General features: G+C 38.7%; 1 protein-coding gene across 12 annotated transcripts in view; it reads right to left on the reverse strand.

Annotated features, from left to right (window-relative positions):
* The window catches only part of FAM13B (family with sequence similarity 13 member B), a 100,608-nt gene extending 88,398 nt beyond the window's left edge, over positions 1 to 12,210 (reverse strand). For 7 of the 12 annotated variants that reach the window (XM_061151372.1, XM_061151368.1, XM_061151367.1 and 4 more), the window contains exons 1-2: positions 12,055 to 12,210; positions 661 to 761 (exon numbers count right to left, since the gene is read on the reverse strand). The gene's annotated coding sequence lies outside the window, so the exon portion shown is untranslated. Of the gene's footprint in view, positions 1 to 660; positions 762 to 11,101; positions 11,120 to 12,054 lie in introns of those variants that run through there. The other 5 variants (XM_061151370.1, XM_061151364.1, XM_061151363.1 and 2 more) reach the window with 5 other exon arrangements.
* Between the last annotated feature and the right edge of the window lie 5,370 nt (positions 12,211 to 17,580).

The following is a 17,580-nucleotide window of genomic DNA, read 5'->3' on the forward strand; positions in this document are numbered from 1 at the left end:
ACCTAAATGTACCTTACAGCCCCATTGGTAGAACAGGAAGAAGAATACTGAAATAAATTAGCATGCATAAAAGTGTATACTACAGTTTTTTGACTCCTCTCTCCTATACTGCTTTCAGAGACCTAAAGAAGTATCTGGAAATGTTTTGCCACCATATCTAGGTTTTTATTGCCAGGGATGAGACCCTATGTGGAAATTTTCCTTAATAGAAGTCGCTAAATACTTGTCTGTTTATTTTTAAATGAAAACCAAGCACCACCCAAAACTCCCAAACTCTTAGTACTGTTTTTACCTTGAGAATTTGTACCTTGAGAATTACAATAAATACAAGCATACCTCCTCCCTAATTAAAAGCATATTTACAGTGCCCACTAATAGAATTAGACATACACGTAGATAAGAATGAGAAGATACTTGCAGTTTTGTGTGTGGGAACAACTTCTGCACAGGGAGATGAGGTTGTAACTATCCTGACTCCTGCAGAGCAGTAAAATGCTATCAAATTCAATCAAACTTGGCCAATTCATTCTTTTGTTCTTGAAGTATTCATCTCTTCTGGGGGAAAAAGAAAAGGCTAAACCTCTCCCCTCCCCCCAAGAAAAATTTAAATCTTCTGATAAAGAACCACTCACCAAAAGAAAAAAGAAAAGAAACACTCACCATTAGAGAGTGGTGTTGTTGGGTCGTCTAAAGAATACAGTGGAGGTCTGTCTGTGCCACTTTCCCCAGGACCACTGTGCCAGTGTGCAAGAATGCTTGTTCTTCATAAACAAAAAAAAATATTACTAGCTGAAAAAAGAAGAAACTGTTCCAGGGTGTACGAATCCCACGCCAAATCCAAAATAATGGCAAATACTGTTCTGATCTTAGCAACCCAGAGTAACCTTTGTGCATTTATTTATTCACCACATATTTCCTGAGCAACTATTAAGGACCAGGCACCGTGTTGCAGGATATAACCATGATCTCTGCCCTGAAAAAGCTTCCTTTTACATATATCTGAAATAGAATGTTTTCAGAATAGAACCAAAGTTAACATGATGTTGATTTGAACTTCTGTATTCACTCACACAGCCACTGATGCCATCCAGTTTGGGGAGCTGGAACAATTGACAGTAACTCTCATCTTTGCCAAGTCCACATTTTTGGCCTGATATCTCAGAGTTCAGTATATGACAGTAGTATAAGTCATTGAGATCATCATCTATAAGACTACATTGTTTTGGTTTCTTGATTAAATTCCTATAGTCAACTAGATTTTCTTTCCACAATAGGAACTTTTATTGTTTAAAAAGGAAAAAATAAATAATATTCCTTTCTCCTCTTCCCTCTTTCTACATCCACATAAAGGAAAGAAAAAAGACTGGGGCCTTTACAATACCAGGGGCCTTCTGCTGCCCCTTTAGCCAGAAATTCAAGTAGGAAGATCTTCCCATACTGCATACCCTACCTTTTCCTTAGAGGCCTTATGTTTTTGAGCCTTCATACCATCTGACCAGCCTGGCTTCTCAAACTCCTTTCATGAGGACCACACCTTCTGTGGCAAACTGACAGCCCAAATATTTGCAAATTGCAATCAAACTACAACCACATTTTTGTAGTTTACACCTGATTGCTCTTTTCCATTAAAGACAAGGGTATAACGATTTGCAGTGGCATTTAGTGTCTTCCCAATCTCCGAGCTCATCAGCAGAGAGGCTGTGAAGCATGAAGCCTTATACTCTTATTTTAGCCTTTCCTAGTGAGAGAGAAACTAAATTGTGTAAGCATGGGAGAAGTGTTATAGTTGTTATACATGTATCTTATTATCTGTATTAGAGTGTAGCACTGTCTGTATCCTAAAAGTGTCTTACCAAAAACAACTATTGTAAAAATATTTGTTGAAAAAGGGAATGGTCTTTGGTTTAACCAAATTTGTTATTTTTAATAAAGTTTTACTGTTTGTTTCTTCTTACTTGGTTTATATGTGTTGTTTTCCTCCATTTGGAAAACTTTGATACTTCTTACTCATTGATACACTTAACTGTATTAATTGAGCACCTGGTATGTGCCAAGTACTATGCTAAGTGCTGGAGATACAGCAGTATACACATTGGACATGATTGATTCTTGCCTTGTGGTAAACCCTGTGTAATTATGCCCTCTGCATGGCAGATGCCCATTTATTGTTTAATAAGCCTGAGTTCAGTTTAAGTGTCCTAAGTGTCACTTTACTTAGGCAACCTCTGTGACCTCATCTAGGCTGAGTAAAACATCCCCATTCTCCAGGCACATCATCTTACCCTTATATCACATTGGCAACCTCCCCTAAACTAACACCTCCACAAAATTGAAGAGCTACCTCCTCGATGGGAGATTAAGGGGAAAAAACCTGACCTAATGCGGGACACCTGGGTTTGATCCCGGGGTTGGGAAGATCTCCTGGAGAAGGGAAAGGCTATCCACTTCAGTATTCTGGCCTGGAGAATTCCACACTGTATAGTCTAAGGGGTCACAAAGAGTCGGACATGACTGAGCGACTTTCACTTTCACAGAGGGAAAGGGAAAGGATACCTGACTGTCTCCACTTTAACTGGATGGAATAGGAAAAAAGAAAACTCTCCTCTGGATATTCTTGAACAAGTGTGCAAGCATACTGTTGTGGGAGATGGGGGTGAGAATTTCAAACTACCTGTGTGACCCAGAAAAGCACCTCATTGTGAGGACATAGCTCTTCAGTTTTGTGGAGGTGTTAGTTTAGGGGAGGTTGCCAATGTGATATAAGGGCAAGATGACAGAGGCCTGGAGAATGGGGATGTGTTTCTCAGCCTAGACGAGATCACAGAGGCTGCGAAAGTAACTAAAAGCCATAAAGATGATCACTTTAGTGCCCCAGGCACCTGGTATAGGCAAAAGTAAATCTTCTCTAAAAATCCTACAGGTAAGTTTCCTATAGAAATATGACCTCATACTAAAATATCATTGAAAACACAAGGAAAAGTGAACTCAAGAATAATACCTGCAATGACTGCAAGTATTCTAGTTATCAAATACCATATATAAAGAACATATATTTGTGATATTGTGACATAAGAAGAAATGTGTATTTTGTCTTTGTTCACAGTTTCTGGCACAGAGCTTCTAAAATCCCTGTAATTTCCTAAGTGATGTGGTAAGAGAAGTATATTTTGTTTTTCATAATAGGGTCCTCTGTCCATGAAATTCTCCAGGCCAGAATACTGGAGTGGGTAACTGTTCTCTTCTCCAAGGGGTCTTTTCGACCCAGAGATTGAACCTTGGGTCAATTGGGTCTCCTGCATACGCAGGCAGATTCTTTACTATCTAAGCCACCAGGGAAGCCTCCATGTTATTCATAACGACTCCCTTTTCATCATCTCTGAGTTTATGCTAATTAGATGACTTACAGTGGGGCCGCTATAGCCTCAGGATGGGGCTGATGCCAGAAAGACCAAATGATTAGAGTGTTGGAACTTTCAACCCTACAGCTGACCTCCTGTGAAGGAGGGGAGCTGGAAATTAAAGTCTATAAAAACTCTTGAACAAGATTTGATGAAGTTCTGGATTGGTGAATGCATTAATGAGCTGGGATAGTGGTATACCACTAACTCCCCAGGAATAAAATCTCTTAAGTTCAAGAGCCTTCTGGATCTCACCCTATGTACCTCATTTGGCTGTTCATTTGCATCCTTTAAAATATCGTTGATAAGAAACAAGTGATAGAAAATAAAGTGTTTCCCTGGTTTACGTGCGCCACTGCAGAAAATTATTAAACTTGAGAAGAGGGTCATGGGAACCGCTTATTTGTAGCCAGTTCAGACAAAAGTGTGGGTAACTTGAGGAGCCACTTGTGACTGGTATCTGAAGGGAGGTGAGCAGTCTTGTGGGATTGAGCCTTTAACCCATGAAGTCTGTGATAACTCCAGGTGGTGTTAATAGGATACCCAGCTGATGTCTGCTGAGAACTGAAGAATTATTTTGTGCAGAAAACCCACATTTTTAGTGCCAAAAGTGTTAAGAGTAGAGAAAGTTTTTCCTTTATTAATATTTTTAAAGGTATTAAATGAAATAAAGATAATGAGGAAATAAACTATCAAACTTGATCAGGCAGATTTGAAAAAGAGCCACAGAAATTTTTTTAAAAATGGCAATTGAATCAGAAACTCAAAACGGACAACTTGACTATCAGATTTGACAGCTGAAGGAAGAATTCATTTTCTGAAAGATCATGGGATCCAAAGAATCTGTCTGAAGAATTTCAAGATATAACACAGAGAAGGAAAGAAATGGAAAATATAAGAAGTTGAGATGCATGAAGGATGGGGTAAGATTCAACAAATGTCTAATTAAAATTCAAGAAGGAGATAATAGAGAGAATGGAGGAAGGCAGTATTCAAAGAAATAAATGGCTGAACATTTTCCAGAATTGATGATAAATATTCTAAATTCTGAAAGATGAAAAATTTCGATGCCAAAAAATTTAAATGAAATCCATACTAAGTGAAAATTAATTATAGTGAAAATTCCTGACATCAGAGAAACAGGGGATCTTAAAATTAAGCAGAAGAAAAGATAAATTAATCTTCAGAGAAATGACATTTTGGCTAACAGCTGATTTTTCAATAGCAACAGCAGAAGTCAGAAGACATTGGAATGTACTTCAAAATATTAAAAGAAAATTGCCATCAGCTCCAAATTCAGTGAAACAACATTTCAAGGGTGAGAGCAAAACAAAAACATTTTCAGATAAACAATGTAAGAACTGAAAAAATAGATAAAGTTCAGATTTAAAAAAAGAATTTACTACTAACAGATAGATGTTCATTAAAGGACATACCAAGGAAAGTAATCCCAGAAGGAAGCTCCAAAATGCAGGAAGCAATGGTGACCAAAGAAAATTGCAAAAATTCTGTAAATCCAAACACTGGCTGTACAAAATATTAATAATAATGATAATATCTAAATTCAACTATTACTGAATAGTTGTAGATATATTGGGAGGGGATGAAAGGAGTTACAGTATATGTAAGGCTTTGTGTTGTCTAGAGGAGGCTAAATATATTAAGTTCATAATTTATTGAGTTAAATATGCATGTCAAAATTTCCATGCAACCAATAAAATAAATAAAACAGTATGTATAATTTCCAGGAGATTAGAGGGGATAAAATGAAATGGAGGAAACAATTCAAATAAAGGATAAGAAGTTTTAGAAACAGGACAAATAGTAAAAAAAATTTCAGAAACAAATCCAAATATTTGAGTATTTATAATTAATGTAAATATATTAAATTTTTAATTAAAAGGAAAAAAATACATAAATATATATGTTGGGTTAGTCAAAAAGCATACTTGAATTTTTCCATAAAATCTTACAGAAAACCCAAATGAACTTCTTAGCCAACCCAATATATACACATACCTATAATATGTACACATGCACACAGAAATATGTATAAAATATATATATGCATACTAGTTTAATATACATGTACTCTAAACTTCATCAGTGTCACTCACACCCAATAAAATATGTGCACATAGGCATTGAAAGACATATAAAAATGTGCATATATGGCACATTCATAATGGCAGAAAAATGAAAACTCAAGTAGCTGTCAGTGATAGAATAATGAATGATAGATTCTGGTATATTTATACCATATAATACTATACAACAATGAAAACAAACTACAGCTGCAAGCAACAACATGACGAATTCCAGAAAAATAAAAAAGCCAGATACAAACATATAGTATATGATTTCATTTAAATAAATTCCAAAAGCAGGGAAAACTAAATTTTGGTTTTAAAATTTAGAATTTTGTTTAAGGAGTGAAACTTTTGGAGGAAGAAAAGAAAAGAAAATGATTGGGAGAGGTGTCATAAGGAAATACTCTATGTCTTAATTTAGGAGGCAATTATACGAGTATATTTGCTTAGAGACAATTTATTCAGATGTCATGATTTTAATGCTTTTCTGTATGTAGTTTATACTTCAAAAAAATTTTTAAATAAAAATTAGCTCCCTACATTTTTTAAAATTAAAGCTAGATGTAACTTTTTCCAAAAAGGAAAAAACAATCATCATGTTTAAGGATACATATTAAGATGGAAAAAAGTTTTTTTTTAAAAGAAGACCAGGACTTCCCTAGTGGTCCACTAGTTAAGAATCTGCCTGCCAATGCAGGGGACATGGGTTCAATCCCTGGTCCATGAAGATTCACATGCTGCAGGGCAACTAAGCCCATGTGCCACAATTACTGAGCCCAAGAGCTGCAAACACTGAAACCCAAGCACCCTAGTGCCCAGGCTCCACAACAAGAGAAGCCACCACAATGAGAAGTCTGCATACCACAGCTAGAGAATATCCCCAGCTCGTCACAAATGCACAGCACCAAAGACCCAGCACAGGAAAAAAAAAAAAAGGCCAAAAAGTGATTAATGTAGAAGTCATGATAGTGGCTCCTTTGGAAGGGAGGAACAAGAATGAGTTGTCTGGGTTGTAAACAATGTTTTATTTCTCGATTTGAGTGGTAGTTACATGGGTGTTTGTAATAAATTATTATTAAGCTGTATATATCTTTGGGGCATTTTTTTTAAATTTATTTATTTATTTATTTTTTCAGTGGGTTTTGTCATACTCTTTGGGGCATTTTTATATGAACATTAAACAATAAAAACATTTTAAAACAATATTCAAAAAAGATAATTATACAAGAATGTCTTCACAATTCTTTAAAGACAAATTCTCTCACCATAGAGAAAGGAGTAATAAATTCAACTACATTACATTTGACCCCATAAAAAGAGTGAAAACACAAGCCAAAGAACTGGAAAAGTTAATTACAAAGCATTCAACCCAAAAAGGAGTATTATCCATGTTATATAAAGAACTCCTAGAAATCAAATAAGTTTTAAATACAGACAATCCAATATAAAATTACACCAGAAGAAGCCTTTTTTATAGGTTCTGCACATATGAGGAAATCTAAATGGCCTATGAGTAATATTTAATGATATTAATAACCAGGGGAAAGCAAATTGAAATGAAATACAACTCTACAGCCACAACAATGCACCCACCAGAATGGCTGAAATTAGTAAGTTTGATAATACCAAGTGTTGGCAAGGACGTGGAGCAACAGAATCTGTCATTCACTGATAGCAGGAAAACAATTTAACATTATCCACTAAAGTTGAAGACCAAAAAAGTCTGACTCAGCTTTTCTACTCCTGAATGCATACCCTGGATAACTATGTGCACATAGGTACCAGAATATATATGCAAAAAATGTTCACAGCTACAGTGATTGTGATAGCCCCAAAATGGAAACAACACAAATTATCAGCCACAAAAGAATGGACCATGCAATGAAATACATACAGCAATGAAAAATGAATGAATCAGACTTAAACCTACAGATAACAACATGGCTGAATTTTATAGCATATAAGGTAAATAAACCACAAAAGAAACGCACAATATGCCTCTTATACAGTTTAAAGTGAGACAAAACTCAACTACTGTATATTGTTTGGAAGTACTGGTGTTGGAGAAGACTCTTGAGAGTCCCTTGGACTGCAAGGAGATCCAACCAGTCCATCCTAAAGGAGATCAGTCCTGGGTGTTCATTGGAAGGACTGATATTGAAGCTGAAACCAATACTTTGGCCACCTGATGCGAAGAGCTGACTCATTGGAAAAGACCCTGATGGGAAAGATTGAGGACAGGAGGAGAAGGGGACAACAGAGGATGAGATGGTTGGATGGCATCACCGACTCAATGAACATGGGTTTGGGTGGACTCCGGGAGTTGGTGATGGACAGGGAGGCCTGGCGTGCTGCAGTTCATGGGATCGCAAAGAGTCGGACACGGCTGAGCAACTGAACTGAACTGAACTGACATACTTTGGTGGTAAAACTACAAAGAAAAAAAAAAAAAAACTACAAAGAAAAGGCAAACAGCTTATTACCATAAAAGTGGGTAGTGGTTTATCTCTAAGAGCAAAGGAGATGGTAAGGGATAAACAAGAGTCACAAGGGGAACTTTGGGGAAGGGGTGTTGTCTATGTCCTATTTCTTGAACTAGGTGCTGGCTACACGTGTTTGCTTTAGAATTCTTTTCACACTGTGCATTTATGGTTTCTGCTCTTTTTAAAATTTATTTACATGTATTCATTTTGCAACTCAAAAAGTTGGAAACAACAGGGAGCTTAACTGGTAGTATCTGAATTACCTTACTTGCGCTTCAAGTTCAGACTTGAAGCTATTGATAAATACCCAGAGTTTAACATCCAGAGAGTATATTTAATGTCATTTTGTGTCCAGACACTGTCAATATATCACAATAAGAGTATTTATTCTTTTTGCTTGTTCAGAAAACAACTCAGACAAATATGGACTGAGCTATTTGTAAAAAAGAAACAAAAGAATAATAGTCTTTTAGATGGTGGGCAGAAGAGGCATGTGACAAAGGAGCACGTGAAGATGGTTGTAGGAGGCAGAATAACAATGTCTCAAAGGTATTCACACTTTACTCCCTGGAACCTGTGACTATGTTAGGTTACATGGCAAAGGCGAGAAAAGGTATCTAATCAACAGACTCAGAAATGTAGAGATTATCCTGGATTATCTGGGTCTTTACATTTAAATGGAAGAGGAAGGCAGAAGAGAGAGGTTGGAGTGATTAGATGTGGGACTGACTCAACTCACCACTGCTGGCTTTGAGGAGGAAGAGGACCTTGAGCCAAGGAATTTGGGCAGCTTCTAGGAGCTACGCAAGGCAAGGAAAATAACTCTCCGCAGCTTCTGCTTGTTTAGTTGCTCAGCGCATCCAACTTTTTGTGACCCCATGGGCTGTAGTCCATCAGGCTCCTCTGTCCATGGGATTCTCCAGGCAAGAATATTGGATTGGGTTGCCATGCCTTCCTCAAGGGGATCTTCCCGACCCAGGAATCAAACCTGCATCTCCTGCTTGGTAGGCAGATTCTATACCACTGAGACACCAAAGTCTAACTCTCCTCTAGAGACCCCTAGATTTTCCCCTAGAGTCATGATTTTAGCCCAGCATGGCCCAAGTTACACTTTTGGACCCACAGAAATGTAAGATAGTGGTTGGTTATTTTTAATTTTAGATTTACACAAAAAATTACAAAGACTGAACAGAGGGTTCTCAGTTCCCCTTATGCTACTAGTTAATGCCTTTTTAAAAATACATATACTTTAGGACTTCCCTGGCTGTCCAGTGGGTGAGACTGCATGCTTCCACTGCAGAGGGCACAGATGGATCCCTGGTTGGGGAAGTTCCACATGCCATGGAACTTTAGAGCAGATTTAGGTTCACAGAAAAATTGAGTAGAAGGTACAGAGACATACCATATACACGCTGCCTCCACATATAAATTGTGCGTTTTTCTTGTTTTTTAATTTTCACTATGCAGTGCAGCATGCAGGATCCTGGTCCCCAGACCATGGATCAAACCCATGCTTCCTGCATTAGGAGCTACTAGACCATCAGCGAATCTGGTCTGAATTGTATTGTTTTAAGCTACTATGTTTGTGGCAATTTGTTAGAACAATACTGAAAAATGAATACAATGGCAAATGGAATTTTCAGGGGAAAAAGTAGAGAGGTGGATAACTTATGGATACATACACCTATGTATGTGTGCTAAGTTACTTCAGTCATGTCCCACTCTTTGAGACCCTATTGATCATAAGTCCACCAGGCTCCTCTGTCCATGGAATTCTCCAGGTAAGAACACTAGAGTGGGTTGTCATGCCCTTCTCCAGGGGATCTTCCCAACCCAGGGATCAAACCCTCGTCTCTTATGTCTGCTCCATTGGCAGACATGAGGGTTCTTTACCACTAGTGCCATCTGGGAACTTCCACATACGCATATGGTAAAATGCTAAAGAAAAATAAGAGAATAACTACTCTGAAATTAAGTATAACTGTTGCTTCTAGTAGAGGATACGGAGCACACAGGCGGAACATCCCCCAGGACAGGGCTGCAGAAGCCTGTGAGTGGTCTCTTTGGGAACTAGAAAAAGGATCATTCTCTAGGGGCCCACAGCCTAGCAGCAGCAGCAGAGCCTTTTTACCCAAAGGAAAGGTCCCATCCTCCAGGAGGAATCTACTCCACCTTGGCAAAGACCTTTGTGCAGTGGTCAGTTTGTACCACAGGGCTGGCAGCCCCACCATGGACCTTCCCAACGTTTATAATATTCTGCTTCTCAAGCTGGGTGAAGGTTTTTGTTCAGTCACTCAGTCGTGTCCAACTCTTTGCAACCCCATGAACTGCAGCACGCCAGGCTTCCCTGTCCTTCACTGTCTCCTGAAGTTGGCTCAAACCCATGTCCATTGAGTCGGGGATGCCATCCAGCCATCTCACTCTCTGTTGCCCCTTCCCCTCCTGCCCTCAGTCTTTCCCAGCATCAGGGTCTGTTCCAGGGAGTCGACTCAGTGGTTGTGGCGAATGGACTTAGTTGCTCCATGTGGGTTCTTCCCGGATCAGGGATCTAACCCATGTCTCCTACATTGTCAGGTGGATTCTTTACCACTGAGCCACCAGGGAAACTCCTCCTATCCTTATTCTAAATAAGATGTTTCATCCGTTTTCTCACTCAGGTATTATACACAGTGGTAGGAACTAAACATGCAACTACAGTGAAATTGGTGGGCTCCAGTAATCCAAGAAAGCTCCCTAAGACCTGAAGAGAAATTTCGTCATTAGGGAACTGGCATGCCTGACATGCTGACCCGTGAGGAAGCAGAAAGACAGATGAACTTGGAAGGTTCTGTGCCAGCCCAGGAGCCTTGGACTTCGAGGGGCTGAAGCTCTTCCAAAGAAGCCCAAGACCTTTCTTTGTTTCAATAGAGCACCTTGAGTAGGACACAAGTTTCCTGAAACATGTCTCCTCACTCCCATGCAGTCCTACTGTCTTCAGAAAGGGTCACTTGGGTTCAGTGGTTCAACAATCCAAACCCCAAACCATAAAGAGGAAGTTTTGCTTCTTAAATACAAGTTCTGCCCACCCTTCCAGATCTAAGAAGTGCTTGACTCTACCCAACTCTAAAGTTGGATCTGAACAAGTACTCACCATGGGGCTGAGGGATGGTCTAATTCACACCACTGCCCTGTTTTAAAATTATTTTTTCAAATAAAAAATAATATATAGTCATTTGGAAAATCCAAAACATTTAGAAGAATAGAAAGTAAAATTTTTTCTTTGTTCCCTAATCTTACTTCTTTCCCTGAAGGTAAACCTTATGAAGTATATCCTCCCAGACCTCTTTTTACACATTTATTAAATACACACATTCCTTTTTCTTTACATAAATAAGATCATATTGTAATGTTCTATAATACATTTTTATATATAAATATTTGCACATAATATTCCATAGAAATCTGTCCATATTAGTAAATATAAGCTGTTCCAGTTTTCTCTATTAAAAACAATAGTGCAATAAATATTTGTATAATCATGTGTATATTTGTGTATAACAGATGCCAAGAAACAAACTTGCTGAGTTGAAGAGTAATACATTTAAATTTTGATAGATATTACCGAAAGCACCTCAGAAGCGGTTTTATGAACATATAGGAAAATGCTTATTTGCTTAAAATTTCACCAACAATGGATATTATATATATTCTTATTTTGGTCAATTTGATGAGCAAAAACAGTAGTACTAGTGAGGTTGAAGTACTGTATGCTTCCTGCCCAGTTGTATTTCTTACTGAGTGAATTGCCTATCCATTTCCATTTCCTATTTTTCTTTTTGTAACTTCCTCATTTTGATCTAAGAGTATATATATTGAGTACTTGGCTATGTGCCAGCCACTGCACTAGGTGCTTTCCAATAATTTTTTTTCTTGAAACAACCCATTTTACAGATGAGAAATATGAAAAACATGAAGAGGAAATTCAAACACTGGTCTTTTTTACTGGTCTCTTTTACTCTAAAGGCTGCATGTTCTGCACTATATCACTATACCAAAAAGCCTCATTTTACTGAAACATAGAAACCCCTAAGGGAAGCAACTTACCCAAACACTCACAGTCTTGTAGCTTGGATGATCACCTCAATTCAGATCACTGGTGGGCTTTTTTCTGGTCTTCCTGGAAAATTAAGTTGAAGACTGCCAAAAGGCTGTTCAAGCAAACATATTAGACTCAGCAGCCTGTTATCTGTGTCCTTAAGGGTAAAGAACCCACAGGACAAAGGTTGAAGATAAATAAAATAGAAACACTAAGAAACATGGAGACCTTGGCCCCATTCCATCCATATCACAGTCAAAGCAGAGAGATGATCACCCTACAAGTCAGCCCTGGTATAATTCTCAGTCACCTCCCATGCCCAAACATTTTTAAAACTCTGAAGCTGGATGAACTATTAATCATAAGCAGGAGTAGCAGGTAGTTTGAGGTTCTGTGCTTTATAAAATCAAGATGCTTATTTTTTAATCCTTTAATCAAATAACCTAGAATGAAAAATATCCCTAAGACTTTTGCCCCTTTTTTTCTTAGATGTGATTAACATAATGAAAACTACTATAGGAAATATGATTTTTTGATATTACTGTTCATACTGCTACTGATCATAATCTTCTAAAGAAAAGGATGGGGTAAATTAAATCTAAGAAATTTCAACAATCCCTTCCTTCAGAAAACATTAATTAATTGTTTATCTAATGAATTGGTAACAGTTTGAAACTGACCACAGGGAGATGCAGTAAACCATTCTTTCTCACTTTGTGTAACTAAGTTTGCAATATTAAAAAAATTAAAAAGAAAAGAACCCCACGTGTCAGACATTGGACTGGGCACTGAATGTTTAGCAATGAATAGAACATAGTTCCTATTCTTTTGAAAGCAGTAATCCTTTCCATTACCATGTTAACTTTCATATGTATTAGTTGCTTTATTCTGTAAACATACCATAATTGCAAATTGAACCTGGAAGTCTCCTACTTTTTATACTTCTTTTTCTTCCTGGTCTTTGTCCTCTGGGATAAATCTAATCTAGAGGGTCCGGGTCTCTAACAAGATGGATAGTGGCTGGGGGTGGGAGGGGTGAGCAAGATAAGGAAAAGACCTTTATCCTGTGGATAAGGACGTGGGTGGAGTTAGTTTCAGGGTGTTTCAGAGAATATTATCAGAATCTTAAGTGCTGTCTCCACCCTTTTAAACACTTAGGGTGAACATTTCACTCAAAAAATCTTCCATTGAATTCAGGTTGATTCTCCTTTTTGACAACTGTTAAAATGGGTCACAGAAAAAGAGCTACTTTCCCAGGATTAGATAATAAAATGGAGTAAAATTTCATTCCCTCTGACTCTAGAACTTATTCCATGAAGCTCAAACACAAAGGGCAGAGGACTGATGTTTACATCAAAATTGTGTTTCAAATCAAATAGATTACCCTCTCCATAGAGCTCCCCAAGTAATACATTTACCTTTGGAATGCTGTCATCCTCAGTTCTGAGAGTCCACATAATGTGTTCTGATTCAATTCTGTTTTAGAAGTTTCTCCCCACTAATTTTCCCCCATGTGGTTTTAGGGTCCTATTCATGTGTACAAATGTCCTTCTCTTAACCAGTTAGCCCTGAAAAGCTTCAGAGAGCTCAGCCATACTTGATATGTGCGCCTTAGTCACTCAGTCATATCTGACTCTTGTGACCCCAAGGACTGTAGCCCACCAGGCCCCACTTCCATGTAATATAATACTTCAGGAAAGAATAACAGAGTGGGCTGCCATTCCCCTCTCTAGGAGATCTTCCCCACCCGGGGATCAAACCCAGTCTCCTGCATTGCAGGTAGATGCTTTCCCATCTGAGCTATCAGGGAAACCCAAGAGTGATCTGTTTCTGGAGCTAAACACAGTAAAAGGCAACAGACAGAAGTGAGATGGCTGGAAAGAAGCCCCAGTTCCCCTAATCCCACCCCCAGCTTTGTAGGGGCGCTAAAGAGGCAATCAGCCTGACTCACAAAGTGAAGCACTGCTGGGCTCCACAGTTGGTATGTGACAAGCATTATGGCATATATTTGTCTCAGGACAGGCTGACTTTTCTCTCAGCTCCTCACAGTCTAGCATCAGCCTCATCTCACCCACATTCTCATTGTTGAGATCTCTAGTCACTGACAGGATGGGGATAAAGGGCCAGACTAGAAGACACCCCTGTAGCCCCAGATAAAAGAGCTAGCTCAAGTTGCAGGATATCTAATTGCTTGAGAAGGGAAACCTGAGATTTTCCCCAGCGGCTCTAAGCATTTCTGTAAGCACCACCTGTTTTCAGCAGCTCTCTGCACCAGCCGTGCTACAGAAAGATTCAGTGGAGCTGAGTGAATGGCCAGAGAAAAAAGCTCACATTATTCCTAAAACAAGCCGGCTTCACTTTTCAGCCTCTGGGAGTACACCAAGTAAGAAAGAGAGCAACCAATCAAGTGTGGGTTGAAAGCATTACCTCATCAGGGTGAGCTCCCATTGGCTGAAATTACTATTGGCAAAGCTTTCACGGGAGTAAATTAACCCTTGTTAGGAACTCATACCCCACTGGGGACCTTTTTCCTTCCCTATTGCTTCTTATTTTTAAATTAAGAAAAGGGGTAGATGGGGAACAGACTTTTGCCTAACATGTTTCATAAGCATACATAGTTATTCAATGGTTATGAGAAGGTTTAGATCTTTTCTCCCCCAAAATTATTATTCAGTGCCTTTTGGACACAAAAAAAGGGAGGGGGGCCCACCTGCAACAGATTGGTAAGAGAAAGTCAGACAGGAGAAGGCAAAGAGAGTGAATTATCAGTCCAGTTCTGAACCTGAAAGGGAGCTGTCAGAGGGACAAAGAAACAAAAAGGGTAATAAAAATTAAAACACCTTGGAGCAGCTGACAAGACACGGACTTGTTTTGCAACTTATTTTTAAAGTTACCTCATAGTTACAATTTCCATTTTTAATGAAAACTGCCAAAAGTTATCCTGGTTTTTCTGTTAAAGCAAATAAATATTAGTAGCGAAAGTTCTAGTTTGTGATTTAAATCCAGTAATAAATAAACCTCTCAGTAGTCTTGTCTTCCCACTATCAAAATCCCATATTCGACAGAACCAAGAACAAAAGTTTGCTTTGTGTGTGCTTCAGAAACTGCATTTAGTGGTTAAAGGGAAAGGAAGGCACATCTAAGATTTGTTTCTATCACATAAAAGTTAGCTGTCACCTAAGAACTGATCAACAGAGAATGGCATAAAAACAAGTCTGATTTCAAATACTGAGAGTTGACTATTTGAGAAGCGAGGTCTGTTCCCATATTATTGCTGCGTGTGTGTGCTCAGTCATGTCCAACTCTGCAACACCTATGGAATGTAGCCCGCCAGGCTTCTCTGCCCATGGGATTTCCCAGGCAAGAAAACTGGAGTGGGTTGCCATTTCCTCCTCCAGTGCATCTTCCCCACCCAGGGATCGAACTCTAGGTGTTGCCTGCATTGCAGGCTGAGCCACTGGGGAAGCCCTTAGGCAGAGACTGTTTGGGAACATAATTAAATCTTTTATTCTAAACTGATTTAAACTTAAAATTGATGGACTATAAGGGGCAGATTTGTTGTGCTTTGTTGTTGTTTTCCTGGGGGCTTTAAAACAGCTATTTTTTAGTGAAGTAGTCTGAACCAGTGACTAGTTTACCATACCTATGATGTAATTCACACTCAAGATTTCTTTTGCCTTGTAGCCAGTCGTACTTTGAGCCCAGACTAGACTGTAATCAGTAGGTTCCAAACATGCTGAAATCTGTGGCAAAGTCTTCACACTGGAATTCTATAGCAGCAATTTAACATGTTTAAAATGGGGCTAAAGACCAAAACCCTCTGGAGAGAATGGATTCTGATTCGGGGACAAATTATTCAAGGTATAGGCCATGATGAGGACACAAAAGGACTCTGAAAAAAATGGTTATTCTCTTTGATAGTCATGTCTCAGGTGGCTTGTAAAACCTTTTATCTTTGACACGTTCACTCATTCAGCTGACCTTTAATCAGTGCCTTCTATGTGCTATTATTATAAAAATGTGTCAACTCCTCTTGATTCAAGTTTGGCTCCCATCACTACTACATAAACTATAAAAGACAATTCAGTGTTCCCTTATGCAAGATTCCTTAATAATTTCTACTATCTATTGAGCACCTACTGTGTACCAAATACTCTTCCATACATCAGAGGTCCTCAAACTTTCTCTTTTCTCAGAACCCACAGAGTCTCAGGAAGCTTTCCACCATTCCTTTAGGCCAAAAGAAATACCTAATAGCTCCATTTACTAAATAATTCAATCAAAAGAAGCAAAGAAGCATTTATATGCTAATAATTAAGAAGTTGTTTGAGAAAATGATACATGAAAATTGAAAGGAAACTGTTGTCTATATTTTCTTCTTAAATAACCACATCTAGTTATTAATGAGATGTGTGCACCTATTTCACACTGTTCAACTTCTTAATCAGATTGGACACCACCACCCTTAGTGTTCCATGCTGATTTTTACGTGGCACTTGATTTTTATCACACTGAAAACCCAGCTTTGTGAGAGTACAACACAAGACATCACAGAATGTAGCCAATCTAATTTTTAAACTCTTTCTCCTGGTACCAACATATATCACTGTGTTTACCTTAGTTTTTGAAATATCCGGTGGTGGTACCCATATAAGTTCACTGCATAGCCTTAGGGTGCTTCAACATATAGTTTGGGAACCATGGACATACACCATTTCACTTCATCTTCACATCTCTACATTGCAGGTACTATTCCAATTTTATAGATCTGGGAGTTGAGGCTGATTTACAAAGTTCACATAAGTAGTAGGTGGTGGCACTGGGTTCTAAACCTAGGTCTGCCTGACTCAAAACTCACATGTTCTTCCTGTTAGCTATGCTACCTCTCTCCTCTTTCACGACCTTTGAAGGATACTACAATCACAGACTATCAAAGCTGGAAGGAATCTCAGGATTGACCTAGTCCCAGAACTCTGGCTTTACAGATGACAAAGACGCACACTGCCTAAAGGCAGAGCTGGAGCCCAGGCCCCCAGATTCTTGATGGAGAGCTCTCTCTATCCCATCAGCCTAATTCCCTAAGAGATGAGTGTAAGAGGAGGCGACAGTGAGTCCAAGACACGTCTGCCCCATAAGAAGTTGGCATGTTGGGGTTCACATTTGGTCAGAGGCAAAGGACATGCCCGCCAAAGGTCAGAGGCTGTTGTTGGGAAAACAGGAGGTAACTCTTCCCATCCTACTGTCCATTTGACAGCTGTAGAAGAAGCAGGGGAAATAGGAAATATCTTAATTTTGTCTCTGCTAGTGATCCATTTTCAGAACAGGAAGCCCTGGATTCAATTTCTTTGTTAGTGCAAACATAAAACTATTTCCTGGCCAAGTGTTAATCCTCCCCTCTTTTGCATGCTCTTCTGGAATACGTCTCACACCCTTATAGAAACCAAAAACTGAAAGTACTTGTTCAGGAATGGATAGCAGGATCATGATGATGATAATGATGATATACAGCTAACACTTATTGAACTTGTACTATG

Source organism: Dama dama, chromosome 9 (assembly GCF_033118175.1).
Source record: "Dama dama isolate Ldn47 chromosome 9, ASM3311817v1, whole genome shotgun sequence".
Lineage (NCBI taxonomy): Eukaryota > Metazoa > Chordata > Mammalia > Artiodactyla > Cervidae > Dama > Dama dama.